The following is a 13,553-nucleotide window of genomic DNA, read 5'->3' on the forward strand; positions in this document are numbered from 1 at the left end:
TCCTTTGTAGTGCTGGATTTGTAGAAAGATATTGTGTAAATTTGGTTTTGTCATGGAATATCTTGGTTTCTCCATCAATGTTAATTGAGAGTTTTGCTGGATACAGTAACCTGGGCTGGCATTTGTGTTCTCTTAGGGTCTGTATGACATCAGTCCAGGATCTTCTGGCCTTCATAGTTTCTGGCGAGAAGTCTGGTGTGATTCTGATAGGTCTCCCTTTATATGTTACTTGACCTTTTTCCCTTACTGCTTTTAATATTCTTTCTTTATTTTGTGCGTTTGGTGTTTTGACAATTATGTGACAGGAGGTGTTTCTTTTCTGGTCCAATCTATTTGGAGTTCTGTAGGCTTCTTGTATGCCTATGGGTATCTCTTTTTTTAGGTTAGGGAAGTTTTCTTCTATGATTTTGTTGAAGATATTTACTGGTCCTTTGAGCTGGGAGTCTTCACTCTCTTCTATACCTATTATCCTTAGGTTTGATCTTCTCATTGAGTCCTGGATTTCCTGTATGTTTTGGACCAGTAGCTTTTTCCGCTTTACATTATCTTTGACAGTTGAGTCAATGATTTCTATGGAATCTTCTGCTCCTGAGATTCTCTCTTCCATCTCTTGTATTCTGTTGGTGAAGCTTGTATCTACAGCTCCTTGTCTCTTCTTTTGGTTTTCTATATCCAGGGTTGTTTCCATGTGTTCTTTCTTGATTGCTTCTATTTCCATTTTTAATTCCTTCATCTGTTTGATTGTGTTTTCCTGGAATTCTTTCAGGGATTTTTGCCATTCCTCTCTGTAGGCCTCTACTTGTTTATTAATGATTTCCTGTGTTTCCCTAAGTGTGTTCATGTCTTTCTTGAAGTCCTCCAGCATCATGATCAAATATGATTTTGAAACTAGATCTTGCTTTTCTGGTGTGTTTGGATATTCCATGTTTGTTTTGGCGGGAGAATTGGGCTCCGATGATGGCATGCAGTCTTGGTTTCTGTTGCTTGGGTTCCTGCGCTTGCCTCTCGCCATCAGATTATCTCTAGTGTTACTTTGTTCTGCTATTTCTGACAGTGGCTAGACTGACCTATAAGCCTGTGTGTCAGGAGTGCTGTAGACCTGTTTTCCTCTCTTTCAGTCAGTTATGGGGACAGTGTGTTCTGCTTTCCGGCGTGTAGTTTTTCCTCTCTACAGGTCTTCAGCTGTTCTTGTGGGCCTGTGTCTTGAGTTCACCAGGCAGCTTTCTTGCAGCAGAAAATTTGGTCTTACCTGTGGTCCCGAGGCTCAGGTTCGCTCGTGGGGTGCTGCCCAGGGGCTCTCTGCAGCGGCAGCAACCAGGAAGACCTGTGCCGCCCCTTCCGGGAGCTTCAGTGCACCAGGGTTCCAGATGGTCTTTGGCTTTTTCCTCTGGCGTCCGAGATGTGTGTGCAGGGAGCAGTCTCTTCTGGTTTCCCAGGCTTGTCTGCCTCTCTGAAGGTTTAGCTCTCCCTCCCACGGGATTTGGGTGCAGAGAACTGTTTATCCGGTCTGTTTCTTTCAGGTTCCGGCGGTGTCTCAGGCGCAGAAGTCCTGCCGCTCCTGGGCCCTCCCCCACGGGAGCCCAGAGGCCTTATACAGTTTCCTCTTGGGCCAGGGATGTGGGCAGGGGTGAGCAGTGTTGGTGGTCTCTTCCGCTCTGCAGCCTCAGGAGTGCCCACCTGACCAGGCGGTTGGGTCTCTCTCTCACCGGGTCTGGGAGCAGAGAGCTGCTGCGGGCCGGGATCCGCGGGTGTGGGACTTCCGGTAAACACAGACCGTGCCTCCTAGAGAAATTCTGCTTCCGTGTCCCAAGCTCACCAGGCAGCTTTCTTGCAGCAGAAAATTTGGTCTTACCTGTGGTCCCGAGGCTCAGGTTCGCTCGTGGGGTGCTGCCCAGGGGCTCTCTGCAGCGGCAGCAACCAGGGAGACCTGTGCCGCCCCTTCCGGGAGCTTCAGTGCACCAGGGTTCCAGATGGTCTTTGGCTTTTTCCTCTGGCGTCCGAGATGTGTGTGCAGGGAGCAGTCTCTTCTGGTTTCCCAGGCTTGTCTGCCTCTCTGAAGGTTTAGCTCTCCCTCCCACGGGATTTGGGTGCAGAGAACTGTTTATCCGGTCTGTTTCTTTCAGGTTCCGGCGGTGTCTCAGGCGCAGAAGTCCTGCCGCTCCTGGGCCCTCCCCCACGGGAGCCCAGAGGCCTTATACAGTTTCCTCTTGGGCCAGGGATGTGGGCAGGGGTGAGCAGTGTTGGTGGTCTCTTCCGCTCTGCAGCCTCAGGAGTGCCCACCTGACCAGGCGGTTGGGTCTCTCTCTCACCGGGTCTGGGAGCAGAGAGCTGCTGCGGGCCGGGCCAAATATTTTATAAGTATAATGATCACCACAAAAATAAACAATTGTTTGCCAATGAAAAGGAACACAAAGTTCTGAAAAGCTAACAAGACGAACATAACGCAGGTCAGGAACTAGTGTATTTCATAGCAAATCTATATATCTTCAAGGATCACTGAAAGAAATGTCAGTTAGAAGTAAAAATGAACTCAGGGAAGTCAAGAACATGGCAGTCATATCCACCGCTTAGACATGTAAAATTTATAGTTTCTGTGTTTAATTTACCAGTCTGAGTTCATTCTCAATGTTAGCAATGTTTTCTCGTGGGATAGTTGACTCTGACACAAAGCTGGCAAATCCTGACTCTGGCCTTCACATTGATCTGATAGTTAGGGGAACAGAGCTCAGCTGATCAAAAGTTAGAGATATGGTTTTGTTAACCCTTTGTTCACAGATATTGAATTAAAAAATGAGAAATTATTACCAGAGATGCAGCTTCTTTCTTTGCTTCTTGTTGATGAACGTTATCACAGACACATGAGAAGAAAGGCTGTCTGAGAAAGGCCTAAATCAGGGAAGCGGGGGTTGGTAAGAGAAACTGAGCCATGATAGTTTTGATAAACCAACACCAAAGATGTTTCTCACTCTGTAAGTTTTCAGTGATTTGAGTTGAAGTTTCACTTTTGGATTAATTGTGTTGGACAAATAGCCTGGGTTCTCATGAGTTGGTGTACAGCTGGAATCCCATAAATGGTAAATGAGTAAGCCAGCATTGCTAACCATCTCTGTCCACTTATTTTTGGCTGGAAAAAATGTTTAGCTTTTTAAAAATGAATATAAACAACATTTCTAATGAGTGCCTTATGAGATGGCAAATATGACTCCATTCAACTTTGGGAGTAAAAATATAACTGTAATTGAATAAGAATAATACACTACACACACACACACACACACACACACACACAAACACACACACACACAGAGCATAAATTGGTAGGGTGGGGGTGGTAAGGGAAAGGAGAGCAAATTAAGTTAATTTATTAGACATTAATTCAAGAAGAAGGAGACCCAGGACTTAACCTTAACTTTGTTAGAAGCTAAGTAAAAACATAGTTGTGTAGTGGAATTTAAATCTTCCTGCAGTGGAGGAAAGATACTACTGCCAGATATAATTCTAGAGATTGGGGACTAGGAACTGTACCAGGTGGCCTATGTGGTTGATGGATAAAATGTGACCATCCCAGAGATTATGTATGGAGAGCCCCTGGACCAGTGACTCTTGCTTGGCTTCTCTGTAGTGCCTTTTTCAAGTGCAGTTTTTCTCTCCTGTCAAACTCACCTCTGAGGAGTACTGGTCACTATTAAATTGTGTTTTTGAGCAAGCACAGATTATGAGATAGAATCAAGAAGCAATTTACTTTCAGAGTCGTCTTAAAGTTTATTCACTGGGAATTTTTTCTTTCCCATCCATGTCCAAAATAACAGGAAGATACTGCAGTCTTGACTGCAAACAAAAACTTCTGTCAAACTTCCACATATGGGATGCATGCAGCCGGGAATAAAGTCAATGGGCAGCTGCTTTTCCTTTTCCAGCTTTACTGATCCTTTTCTTCACGGCCACTAGCCATGATTTCTGAATGCTCTAACTTTCAAACACGGTGGAATGTGTAGTGAGGATTCTAGGGTGGGCAAAAAAGTTGGTTACTGGTATTATAAAGGCTGCCTTCCTTCTCTGTGAGCAGGGTCAAGGTTTTAATATAGTTCTGTGCCTCAGGACTCACTTGTGGGCTGATTAGAGATCACCCAGCCTCTGTTGTCCTATTTTTTTGGAGTTGCCTTGAGGAGGGAAGGTACCTGCCACTATACTGTGTCTCATGAGGGTAGTGCTTGCCCCAGGAAATCAGCCCTTTCTATTTCACTACTTATACAGAGGGTCATTCCTATTTCTAGTCCACTCTCCTAGACAAGAGCTAAAATAATTTCTGTGCAGTCCTCTGTAGACACATGGCTCTAGAGACCCTCTAGAATCCTTTGCTCTCAAGCATTCTAGGAAGTCATCATAAATACCAAATGGCTCCCTTCCCTTTGTGCTACCATAAGGGTTCTGGCTAGTTTTGGTTCTTACATTTCTCAAAAGTGAGTCAGACAATTTATGCTTTTTCTTGATGTGAAATAGCAGTTATTAGACTTTCTAAGTTGAGGATTTTCCCCTAGATTTGAGACACGAAAAGATGCACCTTTACTCATTTTTTAAAGATTTATTTCATTTATATGAGTATACTGCAGCTGTCTTCACACCCATCAGGTCCCATTACAGATGGTTATTAGCCACCATGTGGTTGCGGGGATTTGAACTCAGGACCTCTGGAAGAGTGGTCAGTGCTCTTGCCCATTGAGCCATCTCCCCAGCACTACTCATTTCTTTGAGGTGCAAAAAATTGGTCACAGCATCCAAAAAGCTCCACCAAAATACATTAATGAAAGAACTTTCTTTTTTACTTTCCCATTGATCTGTTTCCTAATCTCTTTTTAAAAATCAACAAATTGAATACATATTTTTAACTGTACAGTAAAATTTGACAAGTGAATTCTTTTTTTTTTGGTTTTATCTTTTTTTATATTTATTTATTTTTTTATTTATTTAATACTTAATAATAATTCTTTGGTTTCCGGGCAAACATCCCCCTCCCCCCTCCCCTTCCTTGTGGGTGCTCCCCTCCCAACCCTCCCCCCATTGCCGCCCTCCCCCCAACAGACTAGTTCACTGGGGGTTCAGTCTTAGCAGGACCCAGGGCTTCCCCTTCCACTGGTGCTCTTACTAGGATATTCATTGCTACCTATGAGGTCAGAGTCCAGGGTCAGTCCATGTATAGTCTTTAGGTAGTGGCTTAGTCCCTGGAAGCTCTGGTTGCTTGGCATTGTTGTACATATGGGGTCTCGAGTCCCTTCAAGCTCTTCCAGTTCTTTCTCTGATTCCTTCAACGGGGGTCCTATTCTCAGTTCAGTGGTTTGCTGCTGGCATTCGCCTCTGTATTTGCTGTATTCTGGCTGTGTCTCTCAGGAGCGATCTATATCCGGCTCTGTCGGTCTGCACTTCTTTGCTTCATCCATCTTGTCTAATTGGGTGGCTGTATATGTATGGGCCACATGTGGGGCAGGATCTGAATGGGTGTTACTTAAGTCTCTGTTTTAATCTTTGCCTCTCCCTTCCCTGTCAAAGGTATTCTTGTTCCCCTTTTAAAGAAGGCGTGAAACATTCACATTTTGATCATCCGTCTTGAGTTTCATTTGTTCTAGGCATCTAGGGTAATTCAAGAATTTGGGCTGATAGCCGCTTATCAGTGAGTGCATACCATGTATGTCTTTCTGTGATTGGGTTAGCTCACTCAGGATGATATTTTCCAGTTCCAACCATTTGCCTACGAATTTCATAAAGGCGTTGTTTTTGATAGCTGAGTAATATTCCATTGTGTAGATGTACCACATTTTCTGTATCCATTCCTCTGTTGAAGGGCATCTGGGTTCTTTCCAGCTTCTGGCTATTATAAATAAGGCTGCAATGAACATAGTGGAGCACGTGTCTTTTTTATATGTTGGGGCATCTTTTGGGTGTATACCCAAGAGAGGTATAGCTGGATCCTCAGGCAGTTCAATGTCCAATTTTCTGAGGAACCTCCAGACTGATTTCCAGAATGGTTGTACCAGTCTGCAACCCCACCAACAATGGAGGAGTGTTCCTCTTTCTCCACATCCTCGCCAGCATCTGCTTTCACCTGAGTTTTTGATCTTAGCCATTCTCACTGGTGTGAGGTGAAATCTCAGGGTTGTTTTGATTTGCATTTCCCTTATGACTAAAGATGTTGAACATTTCTGTAGGTGTTTCTCAGCCATTCGGCATTCCTCAGCGGTGAATTCTTTGTTTAGCTCTGAACTCCATTTTTTAATAGGGTTATTTGTTTCCCTGCGGTCTAACTTCTTGAGTTCTTTGTATATTTTGGATATAAGGCCTCAATCTGTTGTAGGATTGGTAAAGATCTTTTCCCAATCTGTTGGTTGCCGATTTGTCCTAACCACAGTGTCCTTTGCCTTACAGAAGCTTTGCAGTTTTATGAGATCCCATTTGTTGATTCTTGATCTTAGAGCATAAGCCATTGGTGTTTTGTTCAGGAAATTTTTTCCAGTGCCCATGTGTTCCAGATGCTTCCCTAGTTTTTCTTCTATTAGTTTGAGTGTGTCTGGTTTGATGTGGAGGTCCTTGATCCACTTGGACTTAAGCTTTGTACAGGGTGATAAGAATGGATCAATCTGCATTCTTCTACATGTTGACCTCCAGTTGAACCAGCACCATTTGCTGAAAATGCTATCTTTTTTCCATTGGATGGTTTTGGCTCCTTTGTCAAAAATCAAGTGACCATAGGTGTGTGGGTTCATTTCTGGGTCTTCAATTCTTTTCCATTGGTCTATCTGTCTGTCTCTGTACCAATACCATGCAATTTTTATCACTATTGCTCTGTAATACTGCTTGAGTTCAGGGATAGTGATTCCCCCTGAAGTCCTTTTATTGTTGAGGATAGTTTTAGCTATCCTGGGTTTTTTGTTATTCCAGATGAATTTGCAAATTGTTCTGTCTCTTTGAAGAATTGGATTGGTATTTTTGATGGGGATTGCATTGAATCTGTAGATCGCTTTTGGTAAAATGGCCATTTTTACTAAATTAATCCTGCCAATCCATGAGCATGGGAGATCTTTCCATCTTCTGAGGTCTTCTTCAATTTCTTTCTTCAGTGTCTTGAAGTTCTTATTGTACAGATCTTTTACTTGCTTGGTTAAAGTCACACCGAGGTACTTTATATTATTTGGGTCTATTATGAAGGGTGTCGTTTCCCTAATTTCTTTCTCGGCTTGTTTCTCTTTTGTGTAGAGGAAGGCTACTGATTTATTTGAGTTAATTTTATACCCAGCCACTTTGCTGAAGTTGTTTATCAGCTTTAGTAGTTCTCTGGTGGAATGTTTGGGATCACTTAAATATACTATCATGTCATCTGCAAATAGTGATATTTTGACCTCTTCTTTTCCGATCTGTATCCCTTTGATCTCCTTTTGTTGTCTGATTGCTCTGGCTAGAACTTCAAGAACTATATTGAATAAGTAGGGAGAGAGTGGGCAGCCTTGTCTAGTCCCTGATTTTAGTGGGATTGCTTCAAGTTTCTCTCCATTTAGTTTAATGTTAGCAACTGGTTTGCTGTATATGGCTTTTACAATGTTTAGGTATGGGCCTTGAATTCCTATTCTTTCCAGGACTTTTATCATGAAGGGGTGTTGAATTTTGTCAAATGCTTTCTCAGCGTCTAATGAAATGATCATGTGGTTTTGTTCTTTCAGTTTGTTTATATAATGGATCACGTTGATGGTTTTCCATATATTAAACCATCCCTGCATGCCTGGGATCAAGCCTACTTGATCATGGTGGATGATTGTTTTGATGTGCTCTTGGATTCGGTTTGCCAGAATTTTATTGAGTATTTTTGCGTCGATATTCATAAGGGAAATTGGTCTGAAGTTCTCTTTCTTTGTTGTGTCTTTGTGTGGTTTAGGTATAAGAGTAATTGTGGCTTCATAGAAGGTATTCGGTAGTGATCCATCTGTTTCAATTTTGTGGAATAGTTTGGATAATATTGGTATGAGGTCTTCTATGAAGGTTTGATAGAATTCTGCACTAAACCCATCTGGACCTGGACTCTTTTTGATTGGGAGACCTTTAATGACTGCTTCTATTTCCTTAGGAGTTATGGGATTGTTTAACTGGTTTATCTGTTCCTGATTTAACTTCGGTACCTGATATTTGTCTAGGAAATTGTCCATTTCCTGTAGATTTTCAAGTTTTGTTGAATATAGGCTTTTATAGTAAGATCTGATGATTTTTTGAATTTCCTCCGAATCTGTAGTTATGTCTCCCCTTACATTTCTGATTTTGTTAATTTGGACACACTCTCTGGGTCCTCTCGTTAGTCTGGCTAAGGGTTTATCTATCTTGTTGATTTTCTCAAAGAACCAACTTTTGGTTCCGTTGATTCTTTCTATGGTCCTTTTTGTTTCTACTTGGTTGATTTCAGCTCTGAGTTTGTTTATTTCCTGCCTTCTACTCCTCCTGGGTGTATTTGCTTCTTTTTGCTCTAGAGCTTTTAGGTGTGCTGTCAAGCTGCTGACATATGCTCTTTCCTGTTTCTTTTTGCAGGCACCCAGCGCTATGAGTTTTCCTCTTAGCACTGCTTTCATTGTGTCCCATAAGTTTGGGTATGTTGTACCTTCATTTTCATTAAATTCTAAAAAGTTTTTAATTTCTTTCTTTATTTCTTCCTTGACTAGGTTATCATTGAGTAGAGCATTGTTCAATTTCCACGTATATGTGGGCATTCTTCCCTTATTGTTATTGAAGACCAGTTTTAGGCCGTGGTGGTCTGATAGCACGCATGGGATTATTTCTATCTTTCTGTACCTGTTGAGGCCCGTTTTTTGACCAACTATATGGTCAATTTTGGAGAAAGTACCATGAGGAGCTGAGAAGAAGGTATATCCTTTTGCTTTAGGATAGAATGTTCTATAAATATCTGTTAAGTCCATTTGGCTCATGACTTCTCTTAGTCTCTCTACGTCTCTGTGTAATTTCTGTTTCCATGATCTGTCCATTGATGAGAGTGGGGTGTTGAAATCTTCCACTATTATTGTGTGAGGTGCAATGTGTGTTTTGAGCTTTAGTAAGGTTTCTTTTACGTATGTAGGTGCCCTTGTATTTGGGGCATAGATATTTAGGATTGAGAGTTCATCTTGGTGGATTTTTCCTTTGATGAATATGAAGTGTCCTTCCTTATCCTTTTTTATGACTTTTAATTGAAAATTGATTTTATTTGATATTAGAATGGCTACTCCAGCTTGCTTCTTCTGACCATTTGCTTGGAAAGTTGTTTTCCAGCCCTTCACTCTGAGGTAGTGTCTGTCTTTGTCTCTGAGGTGTGTTTCCTGTAGGCAGCAGAATGCAGGGTCCTCGTTGCGTATCCAGTTTGTTAATCTATGTCTTTTTATTGGGGAGTTGAGGCCATTGATGTTGAGAAATATTAAAGAATAGTGATTATTGCTTCCTGTTATATTCATATTTGGATGTGAGGTTATGTTTGTGTGCTTTTCTTCTCTTTGTTTTGTTCCCAAGATGCTTATTTTCTTGCTTCTTCTAGGGTATAGCTTTCCTCCTTATGTTTGGCTTTACCATTTATTATCCTTTGTAGTGCTGGATTTGTAGAAAGATATTGTGTAAATTTGGTTTTGTCATGGAATATCTTGGTTTCTCCATCTATGTTAATTGAGAGTTTTGCAGGATACAGTAACCTGGGCTGGCATTTGTGTTCTCTTAGGGTCTGTATGACATCTGTCCAGGATCTTCTGGCCTTCATAGTTTCTGGCGAGAAGTCTGGTGTCATTCTGATAGGTCTGCCTTTATATGTTACTTGACCTTTTTCCCTTACTGCTTTTAATATTCTTTCTTTATTTTGTGCGTTTGGTGTGTTGACTATTATGTGACGGGAGGTGTTTCTTTTCTGGTCCAATTTATTTGCAGTTCTGTAGGCTTCTTTTATGCCTATGGTTATCTCTTTTTTTAGGTTAGGGAAGTTTTCCTCTATGATTTTGTTGAAGATATTTACTGGTCCTTTGAGCTGGGAGTCTTCACTCTCTTCTATACCTATTATCCCTAGGTTTGATCTTCTCATTGAGTCCTGGATTTCCTTTATGTTTTGGACCAGTAGCTTTTTCTGCTTTACATTATCTTTGACAGTTGAGTCAATGATTTCTAGGGAATCTTCTGCTCCCGAGATTCTCTCTTCCATCTCTTGTATTCTGTTGGTGAAGTGTCTATCTACAGCTCCTTGTCTTTTCTTTTGATTTTCTATATCCAGGGTTGTTTCCATGTGTCCTTTCTTGATTGCTTCTATTTCCATTTTTAATTCCTTTACCTGTTTGATTGTGTTTTCCTGGAATTCTTTCAGGGATTTTTGTGTCTCCTCTCTATGGGTTTCTACTTGTTTATTTATGTTTTCCTGGAATTCTTTCAGGCATTTTTGCGATTCCTCTCTGTAGGCTTCTACTTGTTCTCTAAGGGAGTTCTTCACGTCTTTCTTGAAGTCCTCCAGCATCATGATCAAATATGATTTTGAAACTAGATCTTGCTTTTCTGGTGTGTTTGGATATTCCATGTTTGTTTTGGTGGGAGAATTGGCCTCCGATGATGGCATGTAGTCTTGGTTTCTGTTGCTTGGGTTCCTGCGCTTGCCTCTCGCCATCAGATTATCTCTAGTGTTACTTTGTTCTGCTATTTCTGACAGTGGCTAGACTGTCCTATAAGCCTGTGTGTCAGGAGTGCTGTAGACCTGTTTTCCTGTTTTCTTTCAGCCAGTTATGGGGACAGAGTGTTCTGCTTTCGGGCGTGTAGTTTTTCCTCTCTACAGGTCTTCAGCTGTTCCTGTGGGCCTGTGTCGTGAGTTCACCAGGCAGGTCACTTGCAGGGGAAAAGTTGGTCCTACCTGAGGTTCCGAGGCTCAAGTGTGCTCGTGGGGTACTGCCTAAGTCCTCTCCGTGGCGGCAGCAACCGAGAAGATCTGCGCTGCTCTTTCCGAGAGCCTCCGTGCACCAGGGTTCCAGATGGCGTTTGGTGTTTTCCTCTGGCATCTGGATGTACGCAGAGTGCAGTCTCTTCTGGTTTCCCAGGCGTGTCTGCCTCTCTGTAGGTTCAGCTCTCCCTCCCACGGGATTTGGGTGCAGAGAACTGTTTATCCCGTCTGTTTTCTTCCAACAAGTGAATTCTTATGTAACCTTTATCATGACCAACATTTTAATCACTCCCTAGAAAAGTTTCTTTGGGTCCAGTGCAGTTCATTTACCTCTCCTGCCCTGAACCTAAGCAATGTTAGACCTACTGTCAGTCATTACAGATTTGCATAGACTTCTTTGGAGTTTCAGGTATTTGGAACTATGTAGGGGGCATTGTTATACATCTTCACTTTTTGTGTACAATATTTTGGTGATTCAACTCTATTTTCATCCAGGTTAGTAGTTAATTGTTCCTCCCTGTTTTGGAATGAATATTATGAATATATATATACACATACATGCTTACATATATACATATATATGCACATGCATGTGTGTGGTGTGTGTGTGTGTGTGTGTATGTATATACATCACAATTTGTTTATTCAGTTACTGGTTATAGTTTCCTGGATTCTTTCTAGTTTGGACTAGTACAAATAATGTTCCTGAGGTACAGACTCATGGTTCAGGTATGGTTCTCCCTATGACCGTATTCTAGTTCATGTGTTTTAAACTTTCGTTTAAAGTTTTACAAACTTTAACTTAAGTCCCATCATTTAGGTGGCATTTCTGTTCCTATAACAGCATATTGCATTGCTCATTGCAATCCTTCTCAGTTAAAACCTTTGTTATGCCCACATTGTGATAGTGGGCATTCAATAGTAGGGGATCTTAAACATTGTAAGGGTCCATGATTCACCAAAGAATAATACCCTAGAATCAAATAGTATGCAAAAGCAAAGAGCATTTTATTCTGCTCAAGTTCAGCATGTCTATTGTCTACCAAGATGGAGGTGCACAAGTGAGCTCCCAGGCCCAACTTAAAGCACATAGGGGAATTCTGGGGATGGGCTAGGTGACCTTTCTCTTACTCTGTTGGCTCTATCTCTAGGGACAGTACAGAACTGTTGCTGCAGTGTGGGGGTGCTGGAAACTGTTGCTGACCCATTACCCTTGCCTCTGGTCTGATTGCAGGGCAGCTTCTGATGGTAGGGCAGTTTCAGACCTGCTGCATGAAGCCTGGGGTTTTCCAGTAACTGACTTGCTTGGACTTGGTTGGACTTGCACAGCTCTTGGAAACAAAGATTCAGGTCTGGTCTCTTGAACTGTCAATTTGAAGCCTGTCATGGAATGATCCTGTCTTAGAATCTTGTAGTGAAACTGTGAGGTGTGGGTCTCTGTTTTAATCATTGCATTCAGCTGTATATCACCCCCTCCCAACACCCGGGCATTGAATGAAATGATAATCTAGATTTTTAAAGATTGAATCAGTGAAGTAGATGTGTGATCTGAGCTAGGGCAGGTAAAGCTGATAAGTGAGATGTTTAATTGGACCTGGGAAAGATAGGACCCAAACTACGGGTCTGTAGCTAGGCCTGTGGGCAAAGAGACGACCACGAGAGAGAAGAAGATGGACGAGGAATGGAGTATTTCAACAGTTAAAGATGGCTCTTCAAGAAAGCAAGATCAAATTGGTTTCAGACCCTGGACAAGGGATGTGGTGCATATTTTACATACCAAAGCAGATCTCGCCTCCAGGTTCTCCCAGCATCCCACAGTCTCCAGCTGGCATACTATGCCCCAAACCTTGAACTTTCTACACCAGGAGCTGGGCTTCCCTTCCCTCAGAGGCTCTTCTAGGCATTTTGGTCTCTTCCCAAATTAAAGGGCCAGAAAACATCTTCAACAGAATCATAGAAGAAAACTTCTCTAGCCTAAAGAAAGAGATGGCCATAAACATACAAGAAGACTATAAAACATCAAACAGATTGGACCAGAAAAGAAATGCACATAGCAAAGAAAGAATATTAAAAGGTGATAACAGATGCTGGCAAGGATGTGGAGAAAGAGGAATACTCCTCCATTTCTGGTAGGATTGCAAACTGGTACAACCACTTTGTAAATCAATCTGGCAGTTCCTCAGAAAATTGGAATTAGTTCTACCTGGAAACCCAGCTATACCACTACTGGACCTATACTCAAAAGATGCTCCAACATATAACGAGAACATGTGCTCCAATATGTTCATGGCAGCCTTACTTCTAATATCCAGGAACAGGAAACAACCCAGATGTCCCTCAGTGGAAGAATGGATAAACAGCAAATTTTGCAAGAAGATGAATGAAATTAGAAAATATCACCCTGAGTGAGGTAACCCAGACCCAAAAGGGCATGTACTTATCATGTACTGATAAGTAGATATTAGTCCCAAAGCTCAGGAAATCCATGACACAATTCACAGACCACATGAAGCTTAACGAGAAGGAAGGCCAAAGTGCAGATGCTTCAATCCTATTTAGAAGTGGGTAACAAAATAATCATAGGAGGCAGAGGGAGAGAGGGATCTGGATTGGAGAGGTGGGGGGGTTGTGT

This window comes from Rattus norvegicus, chromosome 6 (genome assembly GCF_036323735.1).
Source record: "Rattus norvegicus strain BN/NHsdMcwi chromosome 6, GRCr8, whole genome shotgun sequence".
In the NCBI taxonomy this organism is placed as follows: Eukaryota; Metazoa; Chordata; class Mammalia; order Rodentia; family Muridae; genus Rattus; species Rattus norvegicus.